Below are 16,417 nucleotides of genomic sequence, written 5' to 3' on the forward strand. Positions count from 1 at the left end.
TAATTGATTCTTCTAGAATAGTGAAGAAGTCCAGGCCAGGTGACTGAAATACTAGGATCTGAAAGACAGTTCAGCAGAGAGGCATTTTGGTTCTTTTCCTGGTCCTATCCTTGGTTGACTTTTCAAAGCAGATCCCAGAAGCATCCTAAGGGACAATAGATCACTGTCCCCATCACCCTGCCCTGTGACCTTGGAAGGGAGGAAGCCTGCTGGAGAAGGCTGCAGAGCCAAGGCTGTGGGGCAAAGTTGACAGCTGATAGCCAGCTGAGCCAACCCAGCAACACACTTTCTACTTCCCAGAGACTATTTCCCACATGCTTCCATATGTAGCCCAATTAGGTCGTCCTTTTGCTCAAATTATTTCCTTTTCAAAATATTTAGAAAACTCTAATGCTCATCTGCTTTTGCTTCTATCAGTAAAAAGCATTTACTCATTAGAGATCTAACTGGCTGGTGCTGATCACATTTGATAACATTCATAAAGTAGCTTGTTTATTTTCATTATCTCATTTCTTCCAACCTATAATAACTCCCTGGGGGAGGGGGACAGCATCTGCTCCTGCAAGAGAAATAGCTACAGCCTTCTCCTTGGTTTTCTCTAGGCTTTAGACTCCAGGGAGGTTAGCACTCCTTCATTCTTTTGGATTGCCCAGATTTCTGCACAGAAATTTATGGGAAGGAGAACTGTAATGTTGAAGTGTTAATTAGCTATCAGAATCCTGTGAAAGAAAAACAAGCTTAAGACGGGGTACTGAAAAAGGAAAGAAGAGACTGTGGATGGAGCTCAGAGGTAGAGTACTTGCCTAGTATGCTCAGGAGCACCTGCGTTCCATCCCCAGCACCACCAAAAAAAAAAAAAAAAAAAAAGGGGGGGGAGGGGACAGGGGAGAAAAGAACCAAGATTTAGAAAAGGTTTCAAAGACCTTTAAAATACTAGTATACTAGTAAATTATCTGAAAAATTATATAAGCATAAAATTCTTCTGCTTCCAAGTATTTATCTGATTTACTATTAAAGTACAAACATTGTGCTCTCCTAGATTGAGACTAACTTTTCAGTTTCAGGCATTTAGAGTTCAATTCACAGCTTATTAAACTGTGGAAAGTGTTGATGTAATTCTCTAATGTTCTTGCAACTCTGTCCCAAAGCTCTGGAGCACACATGCTATATGGGCCAATTAATTCCAAATTTCATAACGCGTGTCAGCACTATGGACAATTAGTACAGAAAAAAAAAAATTATTCCCTTTCTGATGATAAAAATCACATTGGTCATTCATTGGGGACCTACTGAGGGTGAGAAGACAGTGGGGGAGGGGTAAGGATGGGGATAGGAATGCAAATAGAGGAGGGGAAGTAAGGGAATTAACAAAACAGTACAGGCCCCGCTTGCTTTTGAAAGGTGTTTGTAATCTCCTGAAGAATGAGAGTTGGAAGAAAAGGAAGAGGTTGCAAGTATTCTGACAATTTTAACTGACAATATAAATAAATGACCTGTCTTCCAGTTTTTAAATTTTTAAAAATTGTACAGTTACTTTTTCTTCTCTTTTCTGATACTGGAGATTAAACCCAGGAGGGGCACTCTACCACTGAGCTACATCCCCAGCCCTTTTAAAATATTTTAATTTTTATTATGAGATAGGGTCTCACGACCTTGTACAGCCTGGCCTTGAACTGGCCACCCTCCTACCGCAGCCTGCCGAGTCGCTAGCATTTCGGATGTGCACCACTGTGCCTGGTTATTCACTTTTAATAAACCTTAGAATCCAAGTGTTGCAGGTCTGGGTCTTCCAGGAAACTGAGGCAGCACAAGCCCACTCCCCCATCCAAACCCTAATTCTTGCAATCAACTCAGAAAGATTTCAGACATGCTGATCCCACTTAACTCAATGAGTTTATCATAGGGCTAGGAAGGGAAAGGGGATCGATCTCTCAAGGGACAGAGTGGATCCTCTCAGAAAGTAGAGGGACAGTGTGCCTCTCCTGCACTCCAGTTTTATTGAGGATCCCAAAGAAGTTTCCAGAGTCCTGCCCAGGTTCACCTCTTGACTTTTGACTGACAGCAGGATGACATCAGACTCTCAAGTCCCCACTTTCATGACAACTCTAGGTCACCTTGGCCCACACTGACCGGTTCTAATTGGATTTGTAACCATAATTCTTCCAGATTTTATGGTTAGGGGGGATTATCCTTATCGCCCTGAGTTTCCGGATCAGGTCTATGAAAAGGGTTACAAAAGTCTCCCCCTTCAGGGTAACTTGGTTTCCTTTTATCAACATTATTTTCATCTTGCATTTCTCCTGCAGATGACAGGTACTTTGCCAAGGAATGTAATCTATCCTGTCCATTTAAGCCGGGCAGGGCTGCAGGTAAATTACTTCTTGGAAAGAAAGCACGTGGGGGTCAGCACAGCGGGCCCATTTTATAGAACGATGCCCTAACCTCATGTTCCTACCACTTGCATCTGTCCCCTATCACAGGTTTTTTTCTGCACAGACCCAACTGAGGAGCTAAGTTGGCTGACTTAAAAAGGCTGACAATGTCCAGAATGAGGGATCCATAGTCAGGGAGATGAAATGTCCAACACTTAGAAGCCATAAGGCACAAGCCCCTCACCTCTCAGAGCTTCAATGGAAAGAATGAGGAAAGATAGAACCAAAGGTCAGTGGGTGGTTACTATTGTTCCCTTACAGGATGATGAAACGGCTTTAGACTGTGACCATTCACACCCAGTTCACATACTACCCCAGCATAGGAAGGACCCAGGAATCCAAAATTTGCTTCCTAATTAGGTTGCCCTCCTTGAACTGAACTCTAGTCCACAGATGTACTTTGACCTGCAAGTAACTGTCCAGCTTCACTTCCTACACTTATCTCCACTGGCAACTGCTAAAAATATTACACACTGCCCAGTACTTCCATAACTGAGTCAAGGTCTTTTCTTTGACTTTAGGGCCCTAAACCTAGCACTTTGCTTACCTCCGCATGGTAATGCTTACCTTCCAGTATTATGGATGCCCCGGCTACAGGCTGGGACCTCCTTGAGGACAGTGGTACATTTTAATCTTTGCACCCCACCCAAGTAACTTTGATGAACATGGACACAGATTACTGAATGACTGGACCGGATGCCAGCACATAAACCGGTATTTTCTGCCCACAAAGAGCAGAATCATGACACTTCTATGTGTTTATGTGTTTCCCCACAGCATCCAGTTTTTTTTGTAATACCTTTATTGAGATGTAATTCACATATTAAGTTCACCATATAAAAACGTACAATTCAGGGGTTTTTAGAATAGTTAGGATTGTGCATTGACCACCACCATCAAACTTCGGAATGTCGTTTCACCCTAAGAAAGAAAAGCCTACCTATTATTTTTCACTCCCTACTTCCTTCCCCCTCCCCCTAGCAACCTCCAATTATCGCTATAAGGTTTTTAATTAATTTCTTGCTATGCAGTACACATAGAATTACATATTAGAATACATCTTTTCACATGAGTAAAAATAAAAACTGCGGAGCTTTGATTGGTATGGAAAAACGAAGTCAATCTCCAACTAGCTCTATGACCTTGGACAAATTAACTGGATTTAGTTTCTTCATAAGATGAAGTTTAGAAGGTGCGTAAGGGCACCTTCAGCCTGAAAAGCAAACAAGTAAGAACAAACAAAAACAAGACCCCCCCCCACCCCCAAGCCCTCCAGGTATAATCCCAATACTCCACCCTAGGTAGCCTGTCCTGGGCTTGGGTGATAAACGTCTTTATACCAACAGGATTTCACACCAGAACTGCCGCAGCCACTACCCTCCCCGAAAAGGTCCCTACAGATGTTTCTTCTTCTTTTCTTTGGGTTGTCTATTTATTTCTGGGTTGGCACAGGAGAAACAGAGAAGCTGCAGAGCCCAGGCGCGGAAGGCGCAGCGCGCGGGTGCCCGCAGGAAGCCTCGCCCAGCTCGGGACCCCACCCTCCGGGTGCCCCTGGAGAGGGCCGCCCCCGCGCTGGGCTGCGCGGCCGGCGGGGGCGGAGCCAGCGACTCCCACAGCCAATCCGCGCGGCGGCGCGTCCCGGGGGTCCGCGGCTCGCCCGGCGCGCAGGGGGCGGGGCTCCACTTGACAGTGGCGGTCGCCGGGCAGCCGAGCCCGGGCGCAGCGAGCGGAGCGCGGCGCAGGGAACGCGATCTGCGCGGACGGCTGTGGCAGCGCCCTGCTCCCACAGCTCGGATTCTCCGCCCAGCGAAGTAGCCTCCAGCGGCGGCGGCGGCGTCCGGGCGATGCTGCGGGACCCCTTGGGCACCGGTGTCCTGGCCTCTTCCTAAGGTACCCAGCCCCGCTCGCCCCTTGCCGACGGGAATCTCAGCACCCGGGAAGTGGCTTTGTGAAGCTCCTGGCTGGGTGGACTGCGTGGTGGGCCGGTGAGCGGGTGGGTGGGGCTGGGCGGGGCTGCGCCGTCTGGGCTGCTTTCCCTCCGAGGAAGAGGGTGGGGGCGAGGGAAGCGGGTGGTGGGAGGAGGGCTGTCTCCGGGCAGCAGCTGACGGCATCCCCAGGCTCTATCCTCCTGCCTCCATGTGGTTTGAAAGAGGTTTTGTTCCAGGAGAAAGTTTGATGCCCAGAGTTAAGCAGCCAGACGTGATTGATGGTCCCTGAGGCCCACCCTATCCTGTACACCTCTGCACCAAACATGGGCACATGGGAACCCATGTTCTGACCTGAGCAGCATTCTTAACATAGGACCTTCCTTGAGGAAATTCCTCTGTGGGAATCTCCCTTGAGGAGGAGACTTTCTGGACACAGCCATAGCCCCTAGTTGTGACTTTTGCTTGAAAACAATACAGCAGGTAATCTCGGGCCCTATGTGCCTTTCCCACAGCATAGTCTCTGCCAAAATTTACACTTTAGAAGCTTTAAAAATTTAAATTCAACTTCTGATTAAAGATTCCCAAATCTAATGTGTCCAAGGTGACAATAACTTCTGTTGACTCTTTAATGTTATTGGCACTTATTTTCAATTGACTTTCCCTGAGTTTTGTGACAGGTGCTGTGGAGCATAGCAAAGTGGGTAGAAGTTATGGCCCTTCATTTAGTGTGAGAGAAGGGAACCAAAAAAAAAAAAAAAATACAGAATATGTGTGCCCATTTGAAGAAAGACAGGTCTCAGTCTTCCCAGTGAGATGGATTAGGTGAGCATTATTTGCTTTATAAAACAAATAAAAATAATAATTCCAGTTAGAACTAAGTTTTACCTTCATCCCATAGTACCCTTGAAGCCTTTTTCAATGACATCTTGTTCCAGTTCACATAATCCACCAGAAAACATCATCTCTTTTAGAGCATTTAAGGGCAGTTTGCAATAGTGTACATACATCAAGCACATTATATGTGTCAGATGCATTACTAGGTGTCTTATATTATTACTGTAGTTGTAACAGTCACTCTAAGCAGATGTTATTACTTTCCCTGACTTTATGTAATTTCCCTCACAACTATGCAGCAAGTGATAGAGGTAGGATTTGAACCTGGATCTTTTGACTCCCTGTTGATGCTCTTGACGACTACTCTGTGCAGTTTTCTAACATAGAGACAGTTACCCTGTTCTAATATAGTAGGAAATCCAAATATGGCAACATATGTTATCTCTACTGGACCAACACATGGGATCTTTCTAAAATATCTTCTCTCTCTGGGACCCATCCCCTACCCCCACACTGTGCACACACATGAAAGATAACATCAGAGCCTCCATAGACCTCCCCGCTTTCCCCATAAGTCAGATGGAAACCTCTAGACTTGTAAACCCATCACCCGTTCAGGTAAGCCAGTTCCAGGCAATAGCTAACCAAGTGTTTCCCTCCCTGGCACTTAAGGAGCAGTCTCTACTAAGTCATGGGAGTCTATTTTAGCTCTGCACATACACCCTACTGGTTGGCAGCAACACATCCCCTGCAGTGTTCACATTGGCCACACATGTCCCCTTGTACCAACTGTCAGAGAATTCCTGACACAGGCCGACCTACTTAAAAGGAACAACTGAAATGAAGTCACTGGGGAAAGTGGTATTACTCTGGGGAATCCTTGGGTTCTCCACTACCAACCAGAAAGGAAATTAATATAGGGCCCTAGGAATGGGAAGTGGGCCTTTTCCATAGTGGGAAATGCCATGTATTTGTTGTAGCCTAGTTTCAACACTACTGAAATACGTGCTCACCCTGGAAAAACCCCTTTACCTGTTGTCTTGGTGACAAATGTGGCCATACATTTATTTCTGCTTGCATAATCACTTTTACACTAAGGCAGCTGTCACCTGACTGAACAGCATCACAAACTCATGTCACAATTATGACACAGTAAGTTTGGAAGCTGTGCCTAAAATTGGTGTCTATTATAAACTACCGCCATTGTTTTCTAATTTCTCTTTCCCAGGGGTGTGTATGTTTGTGTGTGTGTGTGTGTTCATTTTCTTCCTTGGTGTGGCATTTGACTCTAGTGATAAAATGATTCCCCCCCGCCCCATGGGGGGCCTTACCATCTTCACACTAGAACACCATTTCTGAATGACAGTGCATTTTAGGTTTGTTTTGTTTTTTAATTTTTTAATTTGTTCTTTTTAGGTATATGTGATTCCAAAGTGATTTGTAATACTAAGCTTTGAAAGAAATAAATGTCTTTTTGAGCTGTAACCAACCATATGCTGCCTGGAAACATATCCTTCTAGTTGGCATTTTATTTCTGTTACTCTAGTACAAAGAATCTCAAAGTCCTGGATATATGCTTTGGGATTTTAAATGGACCCTCTTGTCTAATTATTTCACTCCATCCTCTGTAGCAGTAGTAGAGTTTGAGTTCAGAATAGAGTCCCAGCACCTTCCCTCTGTTATTTCTAAACTGCCAAGAAACTGGAGCAGCACCAATTAAAGTGGGAAAAGTAGAACATGAAGTTTGCTCATTGTCACCCTCTTGCTCCAGAGCAGAAGATGTGCCAAAAACATTGTTGAAATAAGTAACTGGACTTTCTTAAATGACTAGTGACTTAGAAAGCTATGCCAGATTATTGAAATTGTACAGTTTGCTTAAAATCATGTATGTGCATGTACTTCCAGAATCAACAAACCTCCACTCTAGATTGTTTCCAAAACCTCTCAGTAACCAGTAATCCACCTTATTTTTCACATTTTATCAAATCTAAAATACCATCAGCTGTAATACATAGCACAATTCTTATGCTGTACAAGAAGAAAGAAAAAAATTCTACCAATTTTCTTTTCACATATCACTTTAACACTGGTCTTCCATGATACTACATAAGTAGATCACACTAGTGTCTCATGGCTTTCAAGTTTCCTTCATCTCTTCTGTGGGTTTGAGTTCTTTTTCTTGCCAGTACATTTGGTAACATTGCTTGAGTTGTGTGGGACACTGCCTGTGGATGAATGTCAGTAACAGAGTCGGACTTGGCTGCACCAGAGTGTCTTACCTTCTTCATTCTCGTAAAGCATCTTGCTTTGCAAAGCATTAATGCCAATCAGAGGTAAACGTTCCTGTTAGTGGTGTAATGTTTATGCCCCACTGCTCAGTTTGATGCTTTCGTGCACACATAGTTACATCTCCTCGCAGAACCAAGTCATAGTGTAATCTTTTTGAAAACAATTTAAATGGCAATTAAGCAGAATATGTGCACGACCAGCAATGACCATAACTCAGTAGAAGTGAAAACAAATTGAATAGCTGTGACCGAGTATTTGTACATGGAGGGTCATGACATTTGTGCTATGACAGTGGGTAGGTTGTTTGCAATTTTAATATACTGTCAATATTAAGATGTATCCTGATTTTAGGAACATTAAAAATGTGGAAAAATTATTGACATATGCTAATCTGTGCCCACTTAGTTTTATGAACTGTAACCTGCCTACCTTCTTTCATGTAGTTATCCATCCATTCATTCATAGAGTCATGCATTTTGTTAGATTGCAAGCCACAGGAGGGCAAGGACTTTTTTGTGTCTTGTTCTCCATGATATGCCAACCATGTAGGGCAGTCTGTGACACAAAGTGAATCTGTTCATGATTGTCTGTAGAATGTGTGAACAGTTATCCTCCCATGGAAGACAGAGAGACACATGGAGTTGTTTACTACCCTCCTGCTGGTTAGAACACATATTCTTAAAATTTTGATGATGACAGGAACATCAAGCACAGAAATGGGGGACAGGCCCATGTTAAGTTCTTAATTTGATTTACAGAGCCCTGTTCAAACTACCTGATGCTGTTATAAAACTAGTCAGGGTAGAAGAAATTGCAAAATAGTTTTTATTGATCGATTGATTTTTTTTTTCCTGAAGGAATTTATAGCAATTTATGTCTTGGGTTTTTTTGTATAGTTCAAAATCATTACTTGCTTGAACTCTATGCTTAGTGCAATTTCATGTACTTGTTCTATTATAATGAACAGGGAAATGCTTTTTCTTTCCATAGGGCCCTCTGGAACAATTCCGTGTCAGTGACCTTGCCTGGATATATAGTCCCCAAAGATAAACCTACTTAAGCACCTTGCTTTATAGGTCATTTGATTATGCCAAGGGGGCATATTTACATTTTGACATGTGACAAAAAAACAGAAAAACAAACAAACAAACAAACAAAAAAACTTTGCTGGGCAGTGCATATCTCCATCTGTCAGTGTCTCTGCTTCCTTATTACTGCCCGGTCAGGCAGAATGCTCTTCTAGACCACGCATAGGGAAGCCAGCCAGCTGTAGATACCAGCAGAAGGAATGGCAAAGCAACTAGCTTAGCATCCAACTCAGAAGCAGTCCCAAGAATCCAAAGTGAATTACCTTTGCCCACATAATCCATGATCTATGAATATAACAGCTGGACCTGCAAAGACACACTCAGCTTCCAGTTCAGGGAAATGTGGGGCCTCTGAACACATGTCTAACAGTCTGAGGTCACTTGTGGGTTTCTAAGATACATTCCGTTGACTTGCTCAGGGGAAGATGATTGATGTGGGTAGAGTCATCACTACATGTCCCCAACTGCAAATAACACAATTAAGCATAGTAGTGGGTGATGTGAAGGGGCAACCAGATAGCTGGTTCTTTTATATACTAGAAAATACTGAGTCTTTTTGGTTATCACTGATAGAACTTACATATAATTGCTTCTATTAAGTATTGTTAACATGGGCTGGGCAAAGTAATTTAAATGACAAAGAAAAAAATTAAACCTTGTTTACTGAACACAGCAGGATAAAAGAAAACCAATTATTTAAATATGTGCCATGTTCTAGTGATACTCGAAATTTGTTTTAAACAGCTAAGATGTGTGGATATGAAAATGACTATCACCAAGGAAGAAATTTATTATACTTATTTCCCTAGAAGGAAGAGGCTTGGCATGCCACATTGAGGGTCATGGGGCAGTATCAAGGAAGCACCAGAGTGGGTCAGGAGGCAAAGGGAACCAGGGGAAATGTCAGAACCCTTTATTGTGGTTTCTGTGGGAAGCGACAGGTGAGGTAGGGTAAGCTGGGTTAGGATTGGCTACTTTGACTAATTTCAGTGGACTCTGGAGCATGGGGGCTGTCGCTCATTGTCTGGTACCTGGCCCTGGGGTGATTAGGAAAGGGAACGGTGACTCAGAGCATATGAGCCGGCTGAAGGAGGCAGTAGGGTGGGCTCTGGATTGGTTGATTTGCATTTGGAGATATGTTTGCAGGCGAGTCCTTACCATCTCCAGGCATTGGCTAGCCGGGTAGTCCCTGCAGGTCAGCAAGGCTACAACATGTCAGAACATTCGAATACAGAAAATAAAACTCATGGTTAGTACATAGGGATTTTTTTTTTTTTTTTAAATGGTCAGCTAATGAATTAGGCCCATAGACACATGGAATATTAGGTCAAAGGAACAGAAACATCTAGCTAGGGGTCTGACATATGTACTCAGTCAGTAAACATTAATTAAATCTGAGTCATGGTGCCAGATGGCCCAGCCACACTAACACTCAGTCTTGATGAATACGGTAGTCAGGTGTGCAGTGTTTATCTTGGGGAAAAAGAAAATTGAGAAGCTGTGCATTACATGAAGTATCCCCAGATGATGGATAAATCCCCCAGGATGAAAAGGAGGCAAAATACTTAAATCTTTGAAAACATTAGTGAACCCTGGAACAGACACATTTTTAGCTATAAGAGATCAAAATCTCTAAGGTAATCGTATGTCTGGTGTACTTCCTTATTCACTGTGGACTTAAAATATCAATAAAAGTCAGGAATCATGAAAGTTACATGCAACTTTTAAAAAGAGTATTTCTCAAAGTAAATTGGAGCTGTAAAGTGAGGTGCATGTTACAGATTTTGTGCTTAGGAGTAGGCTTCTAAATGTTACTTAAAATAGCATTCGACATTTCTTGACTCCATGTCAGTATTAATCAGATGATCAGATGATAGATTCACACACATACACACACACACACACACACACACACACACATAAAGAGAGAGAGTTATATGAAGGTGATTAACAGATTATGTGGTGGTGACAGGACTGGTGTAGAATGTTTAAATGTCCCCATATTACCTCTGATGGAGAATGTCAGTGAGTGGAAGGGACATGGGGTTAGACTCTGGACATTACTCATAATGATGAAGGGCAGGAGGGCACAGAGGTACAAATGTTAGGGCTCAGGGCTAAGTAAATCAAATGACTCATTGCTATGATCAGCCTCCTGATTTTTCTTTATGTGGTTGGTTAATAATTATAATGCCTTTATACCCCACTGCCTTTTCCTTAGAATCTTGCCCATGCACATTAAGAAATAACAAAGAAAATATAAACTGGAGTTCAGTCTAATGCTCTAAGAGGGGAAGTTCCTTGCCAGTGAAAGCTCTGGAGTGGCTCTCGGCTCACGGTTTCCTCTCTCTTGGGACTTTTTCTCACATCTCCCTCGTTCAGCAGCTTCTCTTCGTGGATGGAGATTGTCTGAGTGTCTTCACTGGAGGACAGCTGCTCTCCATTGTTTCCAAACTGACAGCTTAGCCTTTAAAGTGGCAGTATTTACCTACATTGCCAGTGAAAGCCTTGCTGCCTGGCTCCTGTGACTGACTTGGGTTTGATATTGGTCAGAGCAGCCCTTGGTTAAACCTGTCTCTTAACCAGGTAAGCATTTTTATTCCAAGCTTTTATTTATTTATTTATTTTTTTAACCTCTAATTCCATGCATGAGCTAGGCCCATGTGAAAAAGGAGTAATCAGACAAATGACAATATGCAGAACTACTCATAAGTCCTTGGCTTTCTGGAGCCTTCTCTCTGTTGATTCTTGTAAGTGAGACCTCATAATGTGAGGGTAGAAGGTCAGGGACAGCCTTCCTGGAGCCGTTTTAAATATTTGTATCCCATTTAGCTTACCCTTATGAATTTGAATTACACATATGGAGTTAGGGAGCAGTGAGAAGAGGCATATCCCACTTATCTCTTGGACCTGCAGCCTGATAAAGTGCCTGCGAAGGGTAGGAACTTAATAAATATTGGTTGAATTAGACAATATTGGCTGGCTGGTTGACACAGAAATTCCCAACCTTTTTTGGTTCAGATTCCAATTCATTATGAATAAAAGCTTCCACAAAGTACTTTATAATCTGATAGATTAATCATCTAGAAGGAAGAATTTAGAACATAAAAACTGCTTTTTTAACAAATAGAAGTCATGAAGATAAACTTGCTTCAAATATCTATTAAAAATGACCATGTATACATTTTATGATATTTGAATGAAAACTGGATGACTAAAAGTAATAGTATAGATATTCTATATTTTGATTCTTTAGATTAGTTAATAGACTTAAGACATACAAATAAGTAATAAGCCTTAAAGAAAAGATCAATTACTTAGTAAAACTTGCTAGAGCAAAATAACAGTTTGAAGAAAACAGTAAGAAAAAGAATAACATTTTATAGTTGTAACCAAATATTGCAATAAATTTTAGATAGGTCATAGTGTTAAATGTTAGGAGAAAAAAGAACAGATGAAAGAAAGAAAGCACACACACAAAAAAAGAAAGCAAAGTAATATATTTATCACAGGATGAGGTAATTAAGATTTTTCTGAATATTGATGACATCTTGCAACGATGCATATATTGGAATAAAGAAAACTGGAAAGCGTAAAAATAATGAAACAATGATACATTTCTAAAAGGCAAAATTACAAAAGGAGAAAGAACATGGGTGATGAAAGTTATCTAAGTAAGGAATTGATGTGAATGTGAGATTTGTGGCATAAGCCCTCAGATTCTAGTCCATGGTAATTGAGGGAAAGGAGCAGACATTTGGGACATAGAAAGACCAATGTTAGATCATCACATGAGAGGTCTAGAGCATAAAACCTGTACCTTGATTGCCACTCTTAAAGGTGTAGTTTGTTCTTTGACAAAAATCAAAATGAGCCCGGTGCAGTGGTGCATGCCTATAATCCCAGAGATTCAGGAGTCTGAGGCAGGAGGGTCCCAAGTTCAAGGCCAGCCTCAAGACCTGTTTCAAAATAAAATCAAACATAAAAATAGGACTGGGGATGTAAATCAGTGGTAAAGCACCCCTGGTTCAATCCCTAGTACACACACACACACACACACACACACACACAATCTAGAAAGTTGGAATTTCCTCTCTGTTGACTTCTTTTTTCATTTGTTGAGCTAGTAAGACAAAAATAACAATAACAGCCCTTGAACCACCATTAAAGATGGTAAATTGTAAGGACTTTATTCAGAAACCACTTAAGACAGAATTACATGAGTATTTTCTTTTGCTCTGATGTCTCCCCAGATAGTAGAAACACATTCAACAACAGACTTCAGTGTGGACACTCATCAATAATTGTGGTACATTGGACAGTGTCTTTGCCTTAGTTATATCTTTTAAAAGCACAATATCCAAAATAATATTGAAAATTTTAAATCTGATCTCACTCTCCAAGAAATGTTCACTTTGGTCTTATTTTTCTTGTCCCACTTGGAGCTGAAGGTGGAAACTATCCCTGTGAGTACTATATGGAAATGGAGACTTTCCTGACCACCAAAATTATCTGAATAGGGTCTGGAAGGGCCAGAACTGTGGCTACATTTTATACTTAGTCCTTTGTGTTTACAAGTTCCACATTGTCAGATTCAACCAACTTGGAACCAACACTATTCAGGGAAAACTTTGCCTCTGAACTGAACATGTACAGATTTTTTTTTTTTTTTGTAATTATTCCATAAATAATAGGGTATAGCAAATATGTAAATTTAAATGTGCTTAGGTTCTGTGCAAATACTGTACATTTTATATAAGGGACTTGAGCATCTATGGATTTTGGTATCCTCAGGGGTCTCAGAACCAGTCCCCCATGGGTACTGAGGGCAACTATACTGCTATATTTTTGGAAGAGAGAGATCTTTGACTCAAACTGATCTGGACTTGCTGTCCCCTCATCCTTAGAATGAGCAGGGAGTCAATGGCTGTTGAAAGCTGTGTGATTAATATTACCCTAAGGGCTTTACATTTTCTCTTTGTATCCTTTAACCTCCCAGTGCCATAGAGCCTGTTATTGTCTCTATTTTACAAATTAGGTCACTGGGACCCTAGTGAGGAAGCCAGGAAAGGAACCCAGGGTGCCGTTAGAAGTACACATTTAGTTTTGGTCACACTCCCATTGTCTGTGGTTAATTTTTAAACATCTCTCCCTAGAATCCTTGTATGGGGATTCACATCTACTCTGCAGGTTTGTTGTAAGAATGCAAGGTAATTGTTTCAAGTATTTTAATGGTACAGTTGTGATTGGTGCTTTTGTTGCTTTTGGAAATTACTGTGATGTGATGTGTAGTGGAAGCTGCAGGTATTTTTCTCTCAGATTTGGCCTAGCCAAGTCCACTGCTATGGCAGACTCCCTACCGTGACTCTTCGTCACTGCACATCTGCAGAGCTTCTTTAAGGGCCTCCATAAGTCCAATACAGAGCTCCCTCTTTTCCACTGAGACCTGCCTTTTCTTCCTTACATGGAGTGACTAGATGAGTGGGAAGCAGAATAGAAAAGGAAGCACTTTAAAAGGAAGGGGGATGGAGCAGCTTTCTTTTCTGCAGGAGGCTGCACCCACTGCAGCACAGTGGGATTAAATCCACCAAAAGTAGAACGGAGGGAAGTTTCCACTCAATACATTTGTGCCAAACTTGGGCAACTAGTATCTTTACTCGCTATCCTTTCAGTCCTGGGTTTGCTACCTTCTCAAGCAAGAAGAAAACCATAGACAACCTCTAGTATACTTCTGAAACACTGACTAAATCAAAAAGTATGTTCTATTGCAGAATCTCAGACAGTTAGCAGATCTTAAATATTCTTACAAATATGCTGTAGCCAATGAAGACTACATTTTATTCCTCTGACCTTTCCTTAAAGAAATCCTCAGGCAAATACTTGGGAGCTTTTAGAAATCAATTATCAAAATGCTCTTTTATTTTCAGAAGCCCAACACCCTAGGTGTGTGACACCTGATTAAAACATTTTTTAAAACACATTTTAAAATGTAACATTTTTTCAGTGTTAACACATATAAAAATATATTTACACAATAAAGAATATATTTATATATATATATTGTGCAAGTAATATGTTCAATGAAGAATATAGGTAAAAGAAGGAAAAAAAATCACCCACAACCCTACCTTCTAAATATAATCCCTATTTACATTTTTGAATATTTCTTCCCAGATTTCTTTTTTCATATGTAGATACTACTTATACAAGTAAAATCACTTAATATACTGTTTTATAAGCTGCTTTTTTAAAATAATAAATTCATCCCAAACATCTTTCCATGATGGTAAGTCATTACATAGATTTTTTTTTTTTTTTAAAGACAGACTGAAGTTATCAGAGCTTGGTTCTTGTGTTTTGAGGCAGAAGAAAAGCTACTTCTTAGCCCCAAAGCTCAGACCTGTATTTCTCTACTTAGGACGTATTCTCTGCCTCATGGAGTTTTCAAGTGGCCGAGCTCGGCTTCACCTGCTAAGTGAGCGTTCCACAACAGGACTCCTGCTCTGCCTAGATTGTCTTCATGAGCCTCCCACCTTTCTCATGTTCTGTGCAGCATCTCAGAGTTATCCTAGTGGTTCTGCCCTGAAAGTACAAACTCTTTCTGCCTTGCCTCTTCTGATAGATGAATGTCAGGAGACACACAACCCTGCCAACTGGCCTCTGAAAACCAAGCCCATCTGCTTATAAAAACTGCCATTCAGTATGCTGACACCCTCCCCAGCTTATAATTTCCTTTTCTACAGCTGGCTCTCAATTATCACTTCTCCTGGGAGCCAAGATGCCAAAGATAATTGAAACCCACTGATAATAACCAAACTTCATGATAGTTTAAATCTCTCCATTAGTCTTTCAACTGGAGCAGCTCACAAATGGACAGATTAGACTTTCTTCTTTCCCCCGATTAGCCCTTGATTCTGAGCCTAATAGGTAAAAAAACAAAATTTTGTTGCCTAAGAGACATGCAGACCAGCATGTCTTGACCATATCAGTCTCTGAAACTTCCAGTGACTGCTGTGTGTGAAGAATACTAAGCATGTGTCCTACCATTAGACTAAGACACTATTTTTGCTTTTTGTTTTCTTCCCCCACATATTTTACCCACACATCTATTGCTTCTTGCTACCAAGGTTCTCCAAAAGCACATCAGAGTTCTTCACACATTTTCTAACTAATTGGTGTTCTTTTGTTTTTCTAGTACCATGGCTTTGTCTTTCTTCAATCTGCCCCCAGCTTATCTCTAATCTCAATCTGAAAACAAAAATAAATCAAAACAAAGTATGTATGTATAATTTATGTATAAAATGCACACATCTTTTTTTTTTTAAGTTGTGGACAGACACAATAACTTTATTTTATTTATTTATTTATTTTTATGGTGTGCTGGGGATTGAACCCAGTGCCTCACATGTGCTAGACAAGCACTCTACCACTGAGCCACAACCCCAGCCCCACACACTTCCATTTTTAAATAAATGAGAGTCATCATTCTCTAGTCTCAAATATTTTTTATTCTCTTTGCTTCCCCACTTCTGAGCACTGACCTTTGCACTTACTAGGCACCTAATGTGCCCAGCAGGCAGCTCACACTCCTCCCTCCCGTGACCAGTGTGGGGCAGCTGCTTCTCCTGAGCTCCCTCTCTGCTCTTCCTTTCCGACCCCCACTTGAAATCTAGACTGCTAGATCCACTGCTCTTTCCAAGTTTCCAGTTCTCTTCTTTCTTCCTTTTGTACCATGCCTTTTCCTGTCCCCCTGACCTCTGTCCTCTCAGCAAGGACTTAGGATGCATCCAAAAGAACAAACTTTTAAGATCACGGAATTTTCTGTGACCATCACAATTGTGCAAGT

The 16,417-nt window shown here is 41.4% G+C and overlaps 1 long non-coding RNA gene across 1 annotated transcript in view; it reads left to right on the top strand.

Moving 5' to 3' along the window:
• Positions 1-4,109: 4,109 nt before the first annotated feature.
• The window catches only part of LOC124985077 (uncharacterized), a 148,033-nt gene continuing 135,725 nt past the window's right edge, over positions 4,110-16,417 (top strand). The window contains exon 1 of the long non-coding RNA XR_007108800.1: positions 4,110-4,322. This is a non-coding gene — a long non-coding RNA (uncharacterized LOC124985077). The remainder of the gene's footprint in view (positions 4,323-16,417) is intronic.

This window comes from Sciurus carolinensis, chromosome 5 (assembly GCF_902686445.1).
Source record: "Sciurus carolinensis chromosome 5, mSciCar1.2, whole genome shotgun sequence".
NCBI lineage: Eukaryota > Metazoa > Chordata > Mammalia > Rodentia > Sciuridae > Sciurus > Sciurus carolinensis.